The sequence below is a fragment of the Ambystoma mexicanum genome, chromosome 2p (genome assembly GCF_040938575.1).
Source record: "Ambystoma mexicanum isolate Mex_15411 chromosome 2p, UKY_AmexF1_1, whole genome shotgun sequence".
Lineage (NCBI taxonomy): Eukaryota > Metazoa > Chordata > Amphibia > Caudata > Ambystomatidae > Ambystoma > Ambystoma mexicanum.
This window is the reverse complement of record NC_090923.1, coordinates 1064420535-1064440363: the sequence shown is the minus strand read 5'-3', so window position 1 is coordinate 1064440363 and position 19829 is coordinate 1064420535. Positions and strand designations below refer to the sequence as shown.

Here is a 19829-nt window from a genome sequence, read left to right as displayed (position 1 = left end):
GATCAAATCAAGAACATGCAAAAAGCACCAGTGTGTGGTTTAAGGCTTTCCTAATCAAAGGACTGAGAAGACGCAACCACTTCACTTCAAGCTGAAAAGATCGGCATTGGTTATCCATCTAAAGCTGTATCACCCTCGAAAGCTTGCTGAATCACATACAAAGCAACCTCAAACGAGATCCCACCATACCTAGCATAAGTGTCTGGAGGCCAGCACAACACCAGAAGGCAGAACCCTGAAACCGAGACATGCCAAAAAAAGAAAATGAGATGACTCTGGGCCATACCCTTGCTATCCTTCCGCCATCAAGCGTGCAATTTAGAAGCCAGCTAAAAACTCACCTATTTAAGGAGCCACACACTCACCACTGATCCAGATCTCCTTCCTGTTCCCCACCCCCTTGACCCTCTTTCTTGTTCCCACCCATTTGCACACCAACCTCACACAGATTAATATTGCTTCCTACATAGTGTTTCCCTTTAATTGCGATACAAGCCAAATACAGAATGCAATGCTCTCATGAAGAGGATGACATCATGATTCACTAATCAACTTGTACAAGTTGCTGGAGTGAGGATTGCCACATTCGAAAGGAAACAGACACATTACATAAAAGTGAGCACAAAGTCATTCCTGGAGATTTACCCATTTGGGCCAGAGTCCCAAAAAGTAACTCAAATGATAGGGGCACAGAGGATGCACTCGTTTCATCTGAGTTACCTTTAGAAATGCACGGGTCACCTTATCTGCAAAGGTGATCAAAAGATTGCTGAACAGCAGCCAATAGATGAGCTGTCCAGCCCCCTTGAGTACATTAGTGTCGGGAGCGCGATATTGCGGCTAGGAGCACATTTCGACCTGTCATTCGCAAAGTCAGTAAGAATAAAAATAAACATTCCTGTCCTTGTTTGAAGAAGAGACATGCAAGTGGCAGAGCAGCAGTTCACACCCTGCGCTCACACTACAAATACAATGCATGGAAGGCTCAGAAATGAACCTCTGCTCACACTACAAATACAATGCATGGAAGGCTCAGAAATGAACCTCTGCTCACACTACAAATACAATGCATGGAAGGCTCAGAAATGAACCTCTCATGCATCGCGCCTTCCCCTGCTCCTGGTCCAAACAGGTGCAGGGGAAGGTCTTTAATCCTTGGCCATTTCAAAGCACACCCCATTAGTGAATTTGGAAAGCACACTGCAATGCGCAAAACAGCCCCCTTAATTGTGCAAATACACAAAGGGAAGAAAAAAGGCATCTAAATGTGTGCATTTAAGATGCGCCCACTTAGAAGTCCTTTGTGAATTTGTGTGCACCTTTTTTCAGTGCAACTGATACAATGCACTAAAAAGGTTTGAGAGTCTGGTCCTATGTGTCAATGCCCAGAAAAGACTCTACTACTCGGCTGATCTCTATGCAGCTGAAGCTGAGCATCCCCTCCCACACATGTCCACTCCTTTTAGTTAGAGGTGGTAGCTCTCTAATGGCTGCCTGACGGGCGGCATAATACTCATGACTGCACTAGGACACACAGTCCGAGTTGTAGGGGAGTAATCCACTTTCATCTTGTCATGTGCCTTTGAAAACCAGGAGGGGGTAGAAAGCATAGTCACTAGGCTTGATTCTGAAGGGTACCGCCGTTCCTAAAGCCCAAGATCTCACCAAGTGTCAGTATACGCTGGGAGTGACTATGCATGTGACATGTGAAGGTGTAAGGACCCCCAGGGTGCTGCACTAGAGATAACTGGGTCAAGCAGGGATGATAGTGAGAGCAAATATGTGTGTGTGCTCCTGGCACCTCTCCATCATTCCAGAAGTTCTCATTGGAATATTCCTCATTTAATATATGGCATCAACTAATTAAAAGCTTCCGTTCTTCTTTTGCTTTTAAGGTCGGGCAAGAGCGAATTAACTCTCTGTCAGAGCTCTTGAAGATGCATATTACAGAGGAGTCCTGCTGCTGGCCAGATCCTCAATGCATCCTGGTGAAAGGTTTGTTATAGCAGGAGCCATGTTTGTATGAGCAAGTTGAGCAGTATTAGTTGGGGAGAGATTTGTGAATAATCCTTTTTAAATCACGCTTTTTTTTTCCTGTTACTTGGTACATTGATGTGTTTTTCAATTTTGTGTTGCACATTGTACTTTGTTGTACAGCTGCTACATGAAGCGGAACAGGTGCCTCATGATGGAAGCTCTTAATATGGAAAAAGTGTTGAAAACAAAATCAGGAACACCGCATTGGACAACATTACATATACAGACACTAATACAACCATAAACCAGATCCATCGTAAAGTAACTTTATACAGCTACCAAGTTATTGAAAATAATACCACAAATGAATCATGATAAAACCTCAATGTATTTTATTGCACTTATTTCTAATATCAAAGCCACATGTAAATTTTTAGAGATCGAAGATCAAGGGGGAGTTTGTTCCAAAATGTAGGTACTCGAAGGGAGAAAGAACGGAAACAGGATAGGGCACATGCAGGATGGGGGACAGGTAGGAGACATTGGGCCTCATTACGACCCTGGCGGTACGGTATGGACAGTGCCGGTATGGCACCGGCACCGTCCATACCGTACCGCAGGGGCGTTGCTAGGGGGGGCGAAGGGGGCTATAGCCCCTGATCTTTTGGTTGTAGCCCTGGATAGAATCTCAGAAGCTACAGCCAAAAGACTAGCTAGCCCCCAGTCCCAACTGTTCCGAGATCAGCTTAGCCCCGTGTCTTTTCCAGACCTAGCAACTCCCCTGCCGTACCGCCTTATTCCAAGTTTCTCTCGTGGGTCCCTGACAGCCCGCCAGGTCAGACCATTATCAACGGTGCCGGCGCAACCATGCTCCCGACCCGCATTGTGCTGTATGGGACAGAATGGGGATCGGGAGCCCGGCATTACTGCCTCCCGCAAATGGGCAATTACCGGCCCCTTCATCTCGTAATGGGCCGGTTATTGCCCAATTGCGGGAAGCGGTGCCGGTAGCTAGCCATGCTCGTAATGAGGCCCATTGAGAATGGGAGAAAAGCAGAAAGGCTTCTGAATAGAAAGCAATCATAGAAGAGAGAAATAGGAAGGAGCCATGCCATGCAACCATTTAAAGATTATACAAAGAAAGTGAAGGAGTAGACGGGATTTAAAGGAAAGCCATGGAAGAGACAAAAGAACAGGAAGTATGGACTCACATGGGGATTGGCGAAAGGGAAGACCATTGGAAGATTTATAGAAAGAAGGAAGACCAAGAAGAAGAGAAGATCAGTAAAAGAGTCAGGAAAAACAAGCAAACAGACAAGCAAAGAAAGAAAAGGGTGTGCACGTCAAACATTATAAAGGTGAAGGCGATAGGAATCGCCGACAGAAGAAATGTGAGAGGAGAAGGATAGAGTACAGTCCAGAATAACTCCAAGATTGTGAGCGGACGGAGACATCAAACATAGACACAAAAATAGTGGGAGGATTTCACTACCCATATATGCTTGGGTATGTTAGATACTGTGCTACACTAAAAGTCTAGTGTGGACTATTGTTGCCCTCCTAAATCCCAATGAAGATTTCTAGAAATAAATACATCAATGATAACAAAATATAATTTTACTCAATTCAAAATGAAGGTGAAATAACAACACACCAATAGAAATTAAGTCACTTGAAAAAAATTGTTAATATATCCAATGTAGTCTTGTTCTTGATGAATTTCATAGAACCCCTTTAAGTTTAATTTTCCATAAAGGTGATATGCACAAGGACTTTGCTTTCGATGTGTTACCCAGTTTACTCAACTTATCTTCAGGTATTGCCATCAATCAAACTGTAAGCTTCTCAAATCATCCAGAGAAATCAATGAGCCGTACGGCATGCAATCCGTCTTCTTCATCGGTCAAACAAGCCTGAAGAGGACAAAGTTGAGTGCAAAAATGGTCCCCACTAGGCTTTTAGTGTGGCACCATGTGAAAAGTGTTTATGTAGGTCTTTGACGCTGTTGTTGGCACCCGCAACCATTTTTCTAAAGTTAATAAATGTTTAAGAACATTATTTACATTGTATTTAAGATGCTGAATTTTTGGCATTCTCTGTACATCACCACTGTACTCTGGGTATGCAAATCAGGGGTCTGTAGCTACCAGACTTGCAGAAAAGTTGAACAAGTTCAAGAATAAGTCTTTGAAGGTATAAAGTGGGACCTGGCCATAGAACAAATACAGGGGGTGGAACTACTGTTAGATACCTTATCGTCTTCTTTCAGGTGCTCAACGCCATTGAGCTGGTTTTCTGGTTGTTTTCTGCAGCATATGATAGGGTTCAACTCAGTCAAGCTGGTTCGACTGGATTCTGTAACATGGTGCAATTCATCATGCAGCAATGGTTTGAGGTTCGAGGAAACATGCGACAAGCAGCAATGCCCTACAATATGTGGTTGGAAGGTTTAACTAGGGTTCGATGCATGGAGCAATGATTTGACTTCAGCAAGTAGCTGACTTGACTGGGTCCCAAATAAACAGTGCAGCCCAACAAGCAGCAACGACTCTGAGGCACCTGAAATGATTTGAAGTGTAGCTTGTCAAAGGCAACTCTGTTGTATATTTACAGCAGGTGAGGGCGTTTGGGGTGCTTGCAGTGGCTGGAATCGGCTCAAAATGGCAGAAAGAGACAAGGGCAGCTTCATTTGTTGCTGGGGTTTCTGTGAGACCCTCCACTGGGTTTCTGAGGAAAGGTGAGTTAGTCTTCTGGCATTCCCAGGCAGGAACGCTGTGAGGGACACTTGCAGGGCTTGCCACATCAGCAGGCACAGTCCTGGGCACCAGCGTTCAGCTGCAGGCAGGCCCTTTCAATGGCACGTTCCTTCAACGTCCCGTGAAGTGGTTAGGAGACATGGTCTGCAGCTACCTTGGAAGCCCTTATCTTCACCCAAATGGCTGGGGATGTTGGGGGGGCATTAACAAAATAAGATTCCAGTGAAAGCTTCTTCAATTTAGTTCAAAAGGAATTAGAAAATGATTCAATTAAGTGGATGGCTCACCAACCTGAATAGTTATTTTACCACAGCGGATTTATCCATTTCGAAAAGGGGTCAATCCTTGATGCTGTAACAAGGGGTTTCCCTTCAGATCTCAGCTCCTAGAGTGCCTAGTCTTTGGGGTGTTAGGAGGGGCTCAGAGGAAGGAAGTGTGGCCTAGGCATGTTCAAGGTAGTGGGAACCTTCAAACAGTGCACAGATGCCTTGCTCGGCTATACTATATGTACCCCTCTCCTACTGAACTGACAGCAAAAATAGACCAACTATCACCCCCTGGTGTGACTTCACCAATGTGTTGCAGAGATCAACGTGAAGTACCCAGTTCCCACCATAATACCTGGGCCTATTACCTGTCCTCCAGAGAAGGTGTCAAGCCTTCCCAGCAGAGAACAAAGGGGAATATAATGCTGAGCCCAATATTTGTTGTGGGTGAAACTCACATCCCTGACAGCAATACAAAAGGGGGTCTGACCGATGCAGGAGTCACAGGAATCCAGTTGATAATAACATTACAAAAGATGGGTTTTGACAGTTATAATTGTATTTCCTTGTAAGCCGCTATATCAAACTAGATATAGGGCCTCATTACACGGATAGCGGTAAGGATTTACCGGTACCGGTAAAATACTGGTACCGGTAAATCCTTACCGCCTTACTACGAGGTCCCTTTGCGGGTTGGGGGATTTAACGCCTGCTTTTTGCAGGCGTTAAAAACCAACCCGCAAAGGGACCCAGGGAGCTAATTACGGTGCCACAATTTGCGGTACCATAATTAGCGCTTTCCGCATTCCCATTGAGCCCCTATGGGGCAAAAATGGGAATGGGGAAGGGCAATGGTGGAAGGGGGAATTACCGCCCCGCCAACCTTGGAATGGGGCGGTAATTCCCCTTTCCGCCAAGGTGGTGCCGGTGTTTTACCGGCATGAACCATGGCGCTAATAGCACCATGGTTCTCCGCCATCCGTGTAATGAGGCCCATAGTTTTACATTACGTGTATAGCACCGAGCCATAGTGATACACAGTGATATATAGTTTGAACCATGAAAGGCAGACCATGGATGTTGGATTTCATGGTATTCAAGCAACCTGTTTCAGGAATGCACATTTTCCGCTGCAACTGCTCGTGTGTCAGTAGACAGAGTACAGCAAAGATACACACGTGTGGTCTTTTTGTTTTGATCAGAGCATTGGAAAGTGGAGGGTGTTTAGCTGAGCTTAGTTTCTGAGAAAGAAAACAAGCAGCATTTCACATAGCAAAAATTAAGAAAAGCTCATGATAGCACTCACTCGCAGCTGGCCTTCTGCCGCAGAGGCACTGAGAAGAAATAGCAGGTCACATTACTGGTGATCTAGTAAATTCTTGTGAATTACAAATCAGCTCTTGAATGCACAATGTGAATGGGTGGCACGGTGAGTCTGCATATTTTGCTCCAGTAAAAGTGCACTATAAATGGGAAGAATATGCATTTTGCAGAGGAATTAGAACCGGAGCATACTTTTAAAGAAACTCAAGCATTGGCAAATTCAATAGGTCTGGCTTTCACATGTTGGAGGGAAGGGTTTTTTGTATTTCTGGGCTTGTTGCAGAGTAAAAGGACACAGCCCGTTTAAGAAAGGAGGGACTGAAACAGGAAGAGGGAAGCCGAGGGGGCAAGGGGAGGGGACAAGGGAAGGGGAGGGCACAAGTTGTATGGAGATTAAAGAAAGAAGACGTGAAGTGCTGTTGTCCCGTGTCATCATTGAATGCACGAGTGAGTGGGCCACAACAGGGTTCTCTGCAAAAAAAAGTACCCTTTACATTTGTAAAGCCAGTTTATTGTCTTTGCCAAAGCTTGTTCTGTGTGGAGGGCCAATGTATGTTTTTTAGTTTAAGGTTCACCGCCTTCAGACTCTTCATACATTTCAAATAGAAAGTAGGAGATCGGCTGCTGTCAGCCATGTCAGGAAGAGATACACCCAGCCAGTTGGATTTGTCTGCAACTTGGGTGTTCTTTTTGAAGACACTCTGGCCCTCATTACGACCCTGGCGGAAAGGGGTTTACGCCGGCGTAAACCATGGCGCCCCTTTCCGCCTGAGTACGAGTTCCCGTAGCGCCATGGTGATTTTTACGCCTGCTTTTTGCAGGCGGAAAAATTCATGGCGCTACGGGACTTGTTGTTAATTACGCCACCGTAATTTACGGTGGCGTAATTAACGCCTTCCCCACTCCCATTATACCCTATGGGGCAAAAATGGGAATGGGGAAGGGTAAATGGGGATTGGGGACTTACCGCCCCGCCAATGTCGGAATGGGGCGGTAAGTCCGCCAACCACCATGGCGGAGTTGGCAGCTTAGCGCCATGGACAATGGTGCAAATTGCACCATGGTTCTCCGCCAGGGTCGTAATGAGGGCCTCTGTCTTTGGAAGCACAAGTCAGTGCTGTTGTAGAGAGTGCAAACTTCCATCTTGGCCTCGTATCCCGTATATGCCTTGTGCTTTTCCCCATACACGAGAGAACTCAGATCCAGGTGTTGGCCCTCGCAAGGCTTAATTCGTGTCGCAGTGCATACAATGGTCTCCCAAAATAAAATGCACAATGCATTCCACATGGTCCTGAACAGAGCCGTTAGGCTTATTGGGAGCCTACGGAGACCTAAGCATGTTACACAATATAGGAAATGACTAGGCTGGCTTGTCGGATTAAGCTAAAGTCATTGTTCATCCTATTAAAGGCTCACAGGACCATCGGTCCGCTTTATTAGATTGATCGAGCAAAGCAATACTGCCCTAATGTAGTACTCCGGTCTTCCCCTGACAAACGGCTTAAAGCCTTGAAGGTGTGTACCCAAAACTAGGGAGGGAAATGCCTTCAATCCTGTCGAGTGAGAGAATGGATTCCTTAGCCCCAGAGCTGTGCCATCTGTTTTTGCATACATACTTTTATATGTGAAAGATAGGTTTTTCTAAATGGGATAGAGCAGTGCCTCTGTGGGGCTGACTTCCCCTACCGTCACTGACTTCCTGGGGGTGGGGGGTGCAGTGAATATCCAGGAGGGGGGGCAAGAGGCTTTTTAAAAAGGGGGACAATAGACAATAGACAATGTAAGCAGTTCTTGTAATTGGATGTGCCCATCAACAATATAGTTTATTCTGGTGGGGCTGAGGTGGGGCTCAGCATTAAAACGTTTGGATTCCAGTAGGATAGAGTATGTAATTGCTGGCCTGCTCCTATCGAACACTATGTAACTTCCAGACAAACCTTAGAATTTCTGCAGGAACAGCGTTCACTCATCTGGTGTCGCAAAAGTCAGTCAATTCATATTGGGTATTAGTACCCGGCGAGAGTCAAGCAGAATGCTGCCCTCATCTTCTTCTCACCTCTGCTCCTCATGTGCTATATCGTTGTCTCCTTCTTCGTGGTTTTCCTGACCTTCCTCTTTATATAGCTTGAAGTGAGAGACATTTCGAGGGACCACTCTCCTGGGTGAGTGAGCAGTTATCATTGTTCCCTCCACATGAGATATCGTTAGACAGTCTGAATCAAATCTTGAGTTGGGCTTCCTATCTTGCCGTCTTCATACGAGTACCCTTTCACCCACTTGTAAGTCAGTGTTCTTTGCTCATCTTCTGTTGTCGGTGTACTCTTTCGTTTCTCGATTCTTGCAGCAATCCACTTCCCCAATCTGTTTGGTGTTGTCCTTCACGTCAAAAACCCCGTGAGGCAGTCTGGTCCTTATCCTTCTGCCAAACATTAATTCTGAGGGACACTTTCCCGTTGTGCCATGTGGCAAGTTCATATAATCCCTTAGCATTTTGCACATGGCCTGATTAAGTTACATGGACTGTAGCTCTCTTCAGACTGGCCATGAATCATTCCACCATGCCGTTTGCTTGTGGCCAAAGTGGAGTGATCTTTCTGTGGTGAATGTCCATGTATTGCATGAACTTTGCAAATTCCAGGCTGCTGAACGGTGAATCATTGTCAGATTTGGATTACCCCATGCAGAGCGGATGTTATCTAGCACTGGTATGAAGGTGCTGGCTGCTGTGGAAGATATCATGTGTACCAGGGGGAAATGAGAGTATTCATCCATAATGATTAGCCAGTATGTGTTCTGACCAAAGGGTCCCAAAAAATCTATAGCAAGATGAGTTCATGGGTGTTCAGGCATGTCGGACATCTTCATAGGTTCTGGATGATTGGGTTGGGAGGTATTCTGACATAGTCTTGGAAGGCTTACCTAGGCTTACCTATATTCACAACAAAAGAAAGGTCCTGGTACATCATAGGTTGGTCCATGTGAAGTGTAAATGAATTAGAGTCATTCACAAGGTCCAATCCTGTATAACTATTCAAGTTATAAATGCTGCATGCGAAGACGAGCAAAGAACACTGATTTACCTAGGCTTACCTAGTCTTGGGGGGATAGCTCAGGGGCAACATGCTCGCCTTGGTAGCAAGACAACACAGAGCAACACGGGTTCGATACCCGGGTCCGTGCTTAGAAACCTCTTGGTATTAAGCATGTTATAAGTAACCTATCATATCATATCATAGGTGTCATGTGTAGATTGTGCATTCCACCATTTGGTCTACATTTGGGAACCACATGGTGTCTTCGCTGTGACCTTCATGGGCAAAGTCATTGATGGGTTGTCGTAGTCTCGTAGGAATCACTATTCTATGTCCTCGCATGAGTCCTTCTGCCGATATTGACAATTTTTCTCGAACATTCTTGAACTCATGCATTTCTGCAGCAAATTGATCTTCACTCGGCTCATTTGTAACACCCATGTTCCTCCATCTTCTGGATCGGATCAGCTCCTGCACTTTCTGCAGGGTGATATCTCTCCGGGTGTGTTCCAGAATGATTTTAAGCGTGATTGCCCAGGGGGGTCCCTGGTGAGTGAGAAAAGTGACATATTCTTCCGCCATGCTCTTGCCATTGGAGTTATCTGGCAGTGGGTGCCGTGATATGTAATCTGCTGGATTGTAATCCTTTCCTTGTTTGTGAATAATGGTGAAATCGAAGCCCTTTAGTCTCAGGCCCCTCCGCTCTATTTCTAGGGACATCTTGCAGCGAGAACCTCCATAGATGGTCACCAGGGCCTGATGATCCGTCACAGTTGTGAAAGGCTTACCTAGAAGAAACATTTGAAAATGTTCACATGCCTGGACGACAGCAAGGCCTTCTTTTTCGGGTTGTGAATATCTCACATCCACCTCTGAGAGACTCTTGCTGGGATATGCGATTACTGTCAGGGGAGACTCTCACCCTGGTTGATGCTGTGCTAGAATTGCCCCCAGGCCAACTGGACTGGCATTGACAGTTATATTTGTGCACATGCTTGGATCAAAATAGGCCACATGTTCAGCTGAGGCAATGTTGCTTTTTATTTATACAAATGCGTCTTCACATTTCTGTGACCATTGAAATGCCCTGCCTTGTCTGGTGAGTTCTCTGAGGGGGTGCTGGTGGTCGCAAAATATCAAAAGGTATCGGCTGCAGTAAATGGCCATTCGCAAGAATGACCTGATCTCACTGATATCCTTGTGGGGGGGGGGGGCATGAGATCTCAGAGACAACAGCAACTTTACTCAGGTCAGGGCTCATGTCCTCTCGAGAGAAGATGTGTCCATAAAACTTGAGGTTAGACTTGTGGAAGACACACTTTTCACTGTTGAGGGTCAACCCGGATTCCACTTGTGCCGTACACACCTGTTGAAGAGCCTGATCATGCTGTGCTATTGTTGCTCCAAAAATCAGGATATCATCACTGTAATTAAAGCAATTGTTCATGTGACGAATCTTTCTCCTCACACTGTCCTGGAATATTTTGGCAGCCGAGCAGATGCCTGAGTCTCTTATATCTGAAGAGTCTGATTGGTGTGGTGAAGGTAGTGATGTATCAGGATTGTTCATCGATCATGATCTGATGATATCCCTTATTCAGGTTGAGCTTTGAGAACACCTTTGCTGCGTTTAGTAGACCAATCATGTCATTTAGGTGCATTCCTGGATGTCTCTCACACCCAATGGCTTTGTTCTCTTGCTGCATGTCGACGCATATGCATACCTTGTTGAGTGACCCCCCTTTTGGGAATAACTACTATGGGTGAAACCCACGGGGTTGGACCATCAGCCGGTCCTATTATGTCTTTGCTCAGCAACCATTGTATCTCTTCTTCCGTGAGTGGTTGTAGATGTATAGGGATCCTCCTTGGGTGTTGAGCTATGGGTGGTACAGACTCATCGATGTGAATAGTCACAGCGCTTCCTTTAAGCCACCCAATGCCCTCGAACAGAGTTGGGAACATTTGCCTTACCGAGAATCTGTGCTGCATGTTGTACGTCACTGCTGCGATCTCCATCTTTAGAGGAGTTTGGTGGCCTAACAGGTTTCTCCTGGGAACTTCTCTTTGTAGCACATGAAACACAGCGCGCAGACATTTTTCTTTGTATCGTAGTGTTGCAAAGAATTTTCCATGGTTTTTCACTGGGCCTCTTGATTCCCACTGGAAGACCTTCAAGTCAGACAGCCTTTACTGGGTAGGAGACGTCATTTTGTGATACTCTGACATGCACATGTTGTTGAGAGTGGCACCAGTGTCGATGAGAAACTTGGCATGGTGATCTCCTACCAGCAGATTGATGTTGCTTTCGGCAAGGTCGGCACCCCTTTCATCATATAGGCATAATCATGCTGAGTCGCCTCTCTGTGCGGCGAGGGAAAGGAAACCTCCCTGCCACTTGTCTGACGTGTCTTACGAGGTCTCGGCTGACGTCTGCATCTCTCCTCAGACTGGCGCTGCGCACATTGGACTCTTTTCTGGGGGGCGCTTAAATGTACCCCTTTTGCCATCCAGGTGGAGAATTGCAGACACACGCTAAGTGATTCTCTCTGCCACATTTGGTGCAACCACGTCCTGGCACTTCACCCCATCTTGATGGGGAAGGGGTAGGCTACATTGATAGCCCGGATGAAGCAGGTCCTTTGGAGGTGTTGCTGCTCACATATCCACTCCAGGCTTCTTGTGAGAGCTGATAGATTTGTTCCATTCCGGGTGCTTTGACTGTTTTAATTTGCGAGGCTTGTGCATCCACCTGGTATTCTGTTCTGGCCATTTGCAGTATGATGACTAGCAGGAGTGACTCACAGAGCAGTTTCTTTCTGAATGATGATGACAGACATCCTCTTATGATTGTTAATCAGATGGCCTCTCATTTGTGAACTTGCGGAATTCACAGTGGGCCACCAGCTTGGGAATACGTGTCACAAAAGCGTCCATGGCACGCTGTATTAAAAACATGCTTCTCATTATCGATGTTACGTTATACATTATCGAAATAAGTGCCCAGCGCCTCTGTGAGGCCTGTATACATCTTGACTTCTTGTCGGGAAGGTGGGTATGAGGTCCTTCACCTAGTCTCCAACCAGATTTACCAGCAATCTCCTGGCAAACTTGTCAGGTGCACTTTCGTCATGAGCATGCATGTAGTTTTCAAATCTTCTTAGCCATTTCTCTTTTCATGGTCCCAGCCCTGCTGGTCACTCATGTCGAATGGCCCAGGTCGGCAAAAAGCTGCTACGCTGCGCACATACTCTTCATCTGGCTCACATTCTGACTTTTCAGCAATTGGGGGTCCCTTGTGAGGCTCTGCAATTCAGCTGACAGTGCAAGTCCTGCAGTTGGGTTTCTCACTCTCGTCACCATGCTCGTCACCATTGTCTGGTGTCCTTTCAATTAATGTATAGAGAAAAACCAGCAACTGCACCGGATCGAATTTGGTAAACTACAATGCATGCAATACATACAAGGAGCCAGGTTCTGAGTGAGCCATATTTTATTTATTTTAGGGGTAACTGCTGAGCGTGGGATTTCCCTCTGCGCATGCGTGCACATGCTGCATCACCAATGGCGGAGCGCAGCTCCAAGCAGAGCTCAATGACTCCATTAACCATGTCCTCAACAGGATAGGCTCGGAAATTTCAGAGGATATGTGGCACCGGATGTGTGGAAATGTTAAGTTGTGTTCTTTGGGGCTTACGGAGAGGTCGAGACAGATAAATATTCTTAATCAGGTTTTTTGGACGCCGGAGACATTGGTGAGTAGGGGGATGTCTGAGAATTCGGATTGTTGGAGATGTATTCATACAAAAGGCATGTTGGAGCATATGTTGTGGGACTGTTGGTTGGTAAGATTGTTCTGGAATGAGGTTGGTCGAATATGTGGTGAGGTGATTGAGGGTTTACCTGCCTTGGACTTCAAAATGGTGATATTGGGTGATGATGAGTCTCTAGAGGAGCTTACCTTAAGTCAGAAGAAGTGGTTGTTTCGTGGGGCAATGATTGGTAAGAAAATTGTTTTGCGAAATTGGAAGTCTGTTTTGACTTTGAATGTTGAGACGTGGGTGATTGAGATGGAAGAGTTAGCACCTATGGAAAAGTCACTTTACAGAAGAGGAGGGAAGATGAGTTTATTTAAAAAGATCTGGGGTAAATTTCTTCAGCTTTATTAGACTTGATGTTGTACATGTGTATATAGGGGAGTATGGGGGTGGATATGAGTTGTTGGGATTTGCTTGGGGGTTTATCTTCTAATGTAAATAGCTGTTTAGTATACTGTTTTCATGAATTTGGAATTATTATCTTCTGGAGTGTCCTGTTGTATGTGATTTTATGGTTTTGTATATAAATTTTAAAATAAAGAGTTAAAAAAAAACAGGACACGACATCCATGGTAGCCACTGTGGGGTTTAGTCCTACTTTTATGTCTGATGCCTGTCCCGGTTTATCATTTTGATAATCAGTTCACACTAAGAGTGGTGCATCCTTGGAAGTACTTAAGCCACTGTTAAGGCTCATGGGTTTTTGTGTCCATATCTCCAGGGTACATGTCGAGGGACCATACGGTGGGTGGCTCCCGCCCACTTTAATGAGGGGGGGCGTTGACCCTCACCCCCTGTGTATTTAAAAAAGACAAAGGCCCTCATTAGCAGTGCGCCAGTCCGTAAATAAGGTGCCGATAACAACGTTACCAGCACCTTTTCCGGACCGGCTCACTCCAATTCTGTGGGTAGTGGCTGTGAACTACCGGCAGGCCTGACCCGCCGGTAGTTGAGGCCCCTACCGGTAGATAAATCACTGAAGCACTGGCACCGTTAACAATGGTGCCGGTGATTCAGTTTGTAAGAGGATTCAATTCAACACTACAGCTAAGTCAATGCCTAGTCTGGGATACTGAATGGAAACCCTTATTGATATATCTTTATGTCCAGTTCATGCGTTCTGGATGACTACCCCTATATAACACCCCTCTCTTTGAATAACCCTGACCCCACTGAGCCAAGAAGTAGTTCTGTTTTGCAAGTTAAAAGGTTTATTTGATAATTTAAACAATAGATATATATATATATCACACTTTATAATAATTTAATAATTGAATATCACACCTAATCTGAGCAGTAATCAATAATGGATAGTCTGGCACTAGCACACTTCTTTACAATCAATGATGAGTGGTTATAGGATGGATAAGATAGCAACAATACTTTATGGTTTCAAATGGATGCAAGGTGGAATGAAAATGCAGTACAGAAAATACTCAATATGCGTTCAACAAAACAATGTAATCACTTTTCTCTGGCAATCCCCTCCCCCCTTTAGGCAATGCAAGGAAATGGAAGGGAAGCACACAGTTCTCAGAAATGCAATCAACTGTAATTCAGTTCACCCCAGCAAGCTTAGACTACAGAAGTTGGAAACACAGGCCCAAAATGCTTTTATATGTGCTGGCAATGAAGTGAAAAATATGCTAAAATGCTTTTAATTCCCTCTAGAGGTTCAGGGTGAGTGGTATCAAGTTAATATTAGTCCAGGCTCACTTTAGCAAGGATCTAGGAGTAACTAGCAGGTTAAACAAATTTTTGGCAACTGAAAGCAAGAAAACTGCTGTTTTCACACGTTGAGAAATTTGCAAATCGCGGCAAATTCGCGAGTGCGTTTTTCGCGATTGCGGCAAAAGTATCGGGGGCAGGAATGCGGTTCTAGGTTCGTAGGAAAGCTAGGATTCTAAGCTTTCAGAGGAAAGTTAAACCAAGTTCCTAGCACAAACGGTTATGGAGATATGAGCGATTAAATAAAGGTAGTTTTTCGGATTTGGAATGTTAAAATTCAAAGTGACAAGTGCAGCTTGCAACTAGAAAATGATAGGTGACAGCTTTACAAATGACAGGTGACAGTTAGGAGGCAGTTCTACTTAGATTAAAATAGCTTGGATTAGATTATTTTAACTAAGAGATTGGTTCTACACAGTTCTGCTAGGTACTCACACTATATTCTTGAATTAAATGGGCCTCGCCAAGGATCTGGTCAGGTTTTAGACTGGACTCTGATCTGGTCTCTGCACTTCACAGTGATCTGGGTCAGCTCTCTGGTTCTGCTAACAGTGGTCTGGTGTGGGTCTCTGGTTCTGATCAGGTCTGTGGGTCCGGATACAGCGGTCTCCAGTTCAGCTGGTCTCTCTCTGGATACAACACTGCTCTCTGGCAAATGGCAAGGGTTCTTGCAAAGAATTCAAACAGCTCGCCTGGCTGTGATAGTGGCAATGATTTTAGGCCTGCTAAGGAGGGATTTAGCTTGTAGTTGACCTCTCTGCTACAAATTCTGAAGTAAAGTCTTGGTCTCTGAAGGTGGATAGATTGAAGTCTCTATGTTGGCTCTCTGAAGGTTGATGGAGGTAAAGTATGGATTTTCCCGGCAGAGCGTCCCGCAGCAAATGGATTTGATTTCCCTATCAGTCCTGACTGTCTGCTTTTATGTGTTTTGAAAATGGGTGTGTGTGCAGCATCACTAGGCTCTACCCCTCTCCACTTGTCATTGGCCACTTCATCCTCTTCCCCTTGATTGGGGGAATGAAATGAAGTGTCATCATGATGAGGTCTTTTTATGATACAGAGAACCCACCCCTGTCAAATTACACACAATCTATATTTTGACCCAAAAGACATATTTGCACAGGTACACATTTGTTTAAAATTACATGCACCCATCACATATCACAGGAGGTATACCCTGTCCAAATCTGCTCTTCCTGGGAGCTTGCATTCAGAAATGGCAACATATTTCACTTTTTAATCAGGTTACCAATATCAGACATTACCCCAAATTTATACACATGCGCGCAATAAGTGTGGACATTACTTGATGAAGTGTCAGATTTTTAACATGCATACATTTTAAGTAATACCCTCTTAACTGCTAGCTTGCCCCCAGATCATGCCACCGGTTCTAAAAACCTCTTAAAATGTGGGCAGAAAAATCACAAGAATTCTGGTATCATTTAAATAATTATGACAAGTCCGTACTATGAGTTATTCATCTTTTTCTAAAACCCATATTCTGGCTACAGGGGTGTGTCTTTTCAGGTCACATGGTACAGAAACCAGTTTTTCCACTTTCTTCAAGCTCAGCCTCTGTCTCCAGTTTCTCCCCCTCCCAGTTTCTGCCAAGAGGAAGCCATTTTTATTACCCCTGCAATAAACCATCTGCCTGGGCCCTGGAAGGCCCATTGTTCAAGAGGAAGCCATTTATGGCCCCCATAATAAAACATTTGCCTGAGTCAGGACAGGGCTTTGTTCAATTTCCTGCAGAGCCCAGGTAATTCAATCAGAGAAGTGTCATATCCCTTTTGGTGGGAGCAGCAAAATGCAGGTTTGCCTGGGAACACAGCTGTTGTGCAAGTCTCATCTCCTGTCGGGGGTAGCTGGTGGGCAGAATTCAGTTCCTTAAACCAGGTTTCAGATAAAATGTCACTTTTTGTTACCCAGTTTTCTGCATTCAAATAAAACTACCAATTTTACATATGCAGCTAGAATGCTGATTCTAAGTTTAAAACTATGACATTTAAACAATTGCAACCTATGTGACACTCAAAAGTAGGTCACTCATTTCTTTTAAACATTTAGATTTTTAGTGTCTTTCAGTCCAAATTTACTTAAGCTGTTGAAATCCACAGCTCAGTCAGTCTTGTTATAAACCTTCAAGTCACTTCAGAATATAACTTTAGATTGTATCCACCTCTCAGTAAGTCTTTCTTTGGCCTGCCTTGGGTTCATCTATTCAGTTTTACACAAAAAAAGAAAAAAAAGTCTGGTGTTGTTTTAAAATGCCGGCTTTCTGATAGTGGTGAGTACTGGTACTGCACCCATTTTTGGGATTTAAGAAAATGAATTCCCCACAATTCTAGGTTGCTTTTGGCAATCAGCATTGCCATTACCAATGGTTTCAGACTACTGTGTGGGTAGTCCAATGGTGGTTTTAGGCAGTGCCCTTCTGTGCCCATAACATCGGCAAAAATGGGTGGCAGCCTATTCTTCATGCATTTCCCTGTGCATTTTCTGGGAAGCTCTGGCCATCATGATGTTTTCCATGTCAGTACTGCACAGTTTTGAGGTAGGGCTTGGATGCGTGGGTAAGAACATCCCACAAGCCCCCCTCTTGCGATGGCCATTCTGTTTCACTGATGCAACTCGCAAGACCTGGGATGTTTCCTCATCTTCTTCCAATAGATGGCACAGTTCAGCATCTTTTCCTCCATCCGGTACTGATCGATCGGTTCTCCTCGCCGGTCCTGATGGGAATATTGGGCGGTACCCTGGGCCCACCGCGTCTCTGCTCCCGGTCTCCGGATCGTCCTCCTTGGCCCGTCTCCAGGTTTTCTTTCTCCTAGGACGACAAAGGAAGAGCGGCAATACCTATTCATAGACATTTTTCCCCCACCCTTGATATAGTGGGGTGGCATATAAATTTATAGTCAGAACATATGAACATGCACATTTCTTTTTGCATTCAAAACCCAAAACACCCACATTGAGAAACTCAGAATTTGATAGGCGATATGTAGGATCTTTTAAGTTAGAACTGAATTAATCTGAGACAGTACCCTCTAGGATTCCAGAGGATTCCTCCAGTTGTTGCAGAGTGTGCCTGGGATGGCAACACTTCAACTGGTTAATGTGGACCCACTTGTCTTCCCCCTCTGCCAAACCGCCTTTGGGGATGCGGATCTTGTAGGCCACAGGGGAGATTTTGTCTATAATCTCAAAGGGTCCCTTCCATGTAGGCAAAAATGTTCGCTGTTTGGCCTGGTTCCTTTGGAAATTGTATAGATAGACCCGGTCCCCCACCTGATATTCCTTCCTGGAAGTCTTCAGGTCGTAGTGGGTCTTCATGCTATCAGCTGATCTTTCTAGATTCCGCTGAGCATAAGCAAAAGCATGTTGAAGGTGTTTCCTTAAATTCTCCACATACTCATGAGTTGTGGAGGCATTTATCAGTGTCTGCTCTTGGGTCCTGTAGAGCAAATGCTGAGGAAGCACCATCTTGCGTCCAGTCATCAACTCAAATGGTGACATTTTGGTTGCAGATGAAGGGGTAGATCTGATGGCCATTAGGACCAGAGGTAATCGGATATCCCAACTTGGCCCAGAATCTGCCACAAACTTCTTTAATATGCTCACAATGGTTCGGTTATATCTCTCTACTGCCCCAGAAGAAGCTGGCCTGTAAGCAATATGTAACTTCCTTTTGACCCCCAGTATCTCCCACATCTTTGTCATTACTTCACTGGTGAAGTGGCTATCCGTGTCTGACTCAATCCTTTGAGGTAGACCAAAACGGGAAAAGATGTGGTTAATCATCAAGGCAGCTGCGGTTTCTGCCTTGCAATTTGGGGCTGGGAGACATTCCACCCACTTGGTAAACAAGCATGTAACGGTCAACATGTACTTGTTTCCTCTAGACGAGCGAATCACAGGGCCTACAAAGTCGATTTGTAAATCTGACCATGGCAGTGTCATCCCCCTCTTTTGGAGAGGCGCACGATGCGTGAGGGATGACGGCTGAAATTGTGCACACACAAGACACCCCTTCAAGTATTGGTCGAGGTCCTGCCCCATGTGTGGCCAGTATGCAACCTCTCTTAAGATTTCCAATGTTGTGTGAAACCCCCTATGACCGGCGGTGGCCGCATCATGGGCGTGACTTAACATCAGACTTCGGAATGAGGTAGGAACCACCCACTGATCGTGGCCAGCTTTGGATTTCCTTACCAACAAACCGTCTTGGATCCGGAACATTTTTGGACATTTCATCAACACTCTTAGGTCCTCTTTCCCAGTGTAATCGGTATCCGTCAGGGGAAAGTTCTCAGGGTCCTCAAGGTGCTGGTAAAATTTACCAATTATTGGATCCCCCTTCTGAGCGGTAATCAAATCAGCATCAGGGGTCTCCTTACTCCATTGTGCAATTGAAAGGTCGTTGTGAGCATTTGTCTGGGACCTAGTGATAGCAGTGACCTGGATCTCCCCAACAGGGACTCAATCTCAATTAGATCCCCTTGGATGGCCCCGGTTTTGGCCAGCTGATCAGCTAAGTCGTTTCCAGTTTTGTCTGGTCCCTCTACTTTGGAATGACCCTTGATCTTTTTCCAATAGATGGTCATCTCATTCGAGGTGACCAGATCATCAATGTTTTGGATCAACTTCCCATGTTTCAAGGGTTTGTTGTTAGCACATAACATGCCTCTGGTTTTCCAATTAACCAGGTGCTCCACGAACCCGTTCCGTACATAATCCGAATCTGTGATTATGACCAGTTCGTGGAGTTGATGCTGGACAGCAGTGAGGATGGCCTGATGCACAGCCATCAATTCTGCCACCTGACTACTTCGGGGACCAATTTTGTATCCAGCGGAGGGTTCTGGGGACTCATTCACCCATGCATTCCCTACGCCGGCCACCAGTTCTTTCTCCCCGTCGTTGTCA

General features: G+C 45.2%; 1 protein-coding gene across 1 annotated transcript in view; it reads right to left on the bottom strand.

The window, feature by feature from the left end:
- Positions 1 to 19829, bottom strand: part of LOC138567113 (solute carrier family 22 member 6-A-like) — a 303311-nt gene that overhangs the window by 65675 nt on the left and 217807 nt on the right. The gene's annotated exons all lie outside the window — the stretch shown is intronic.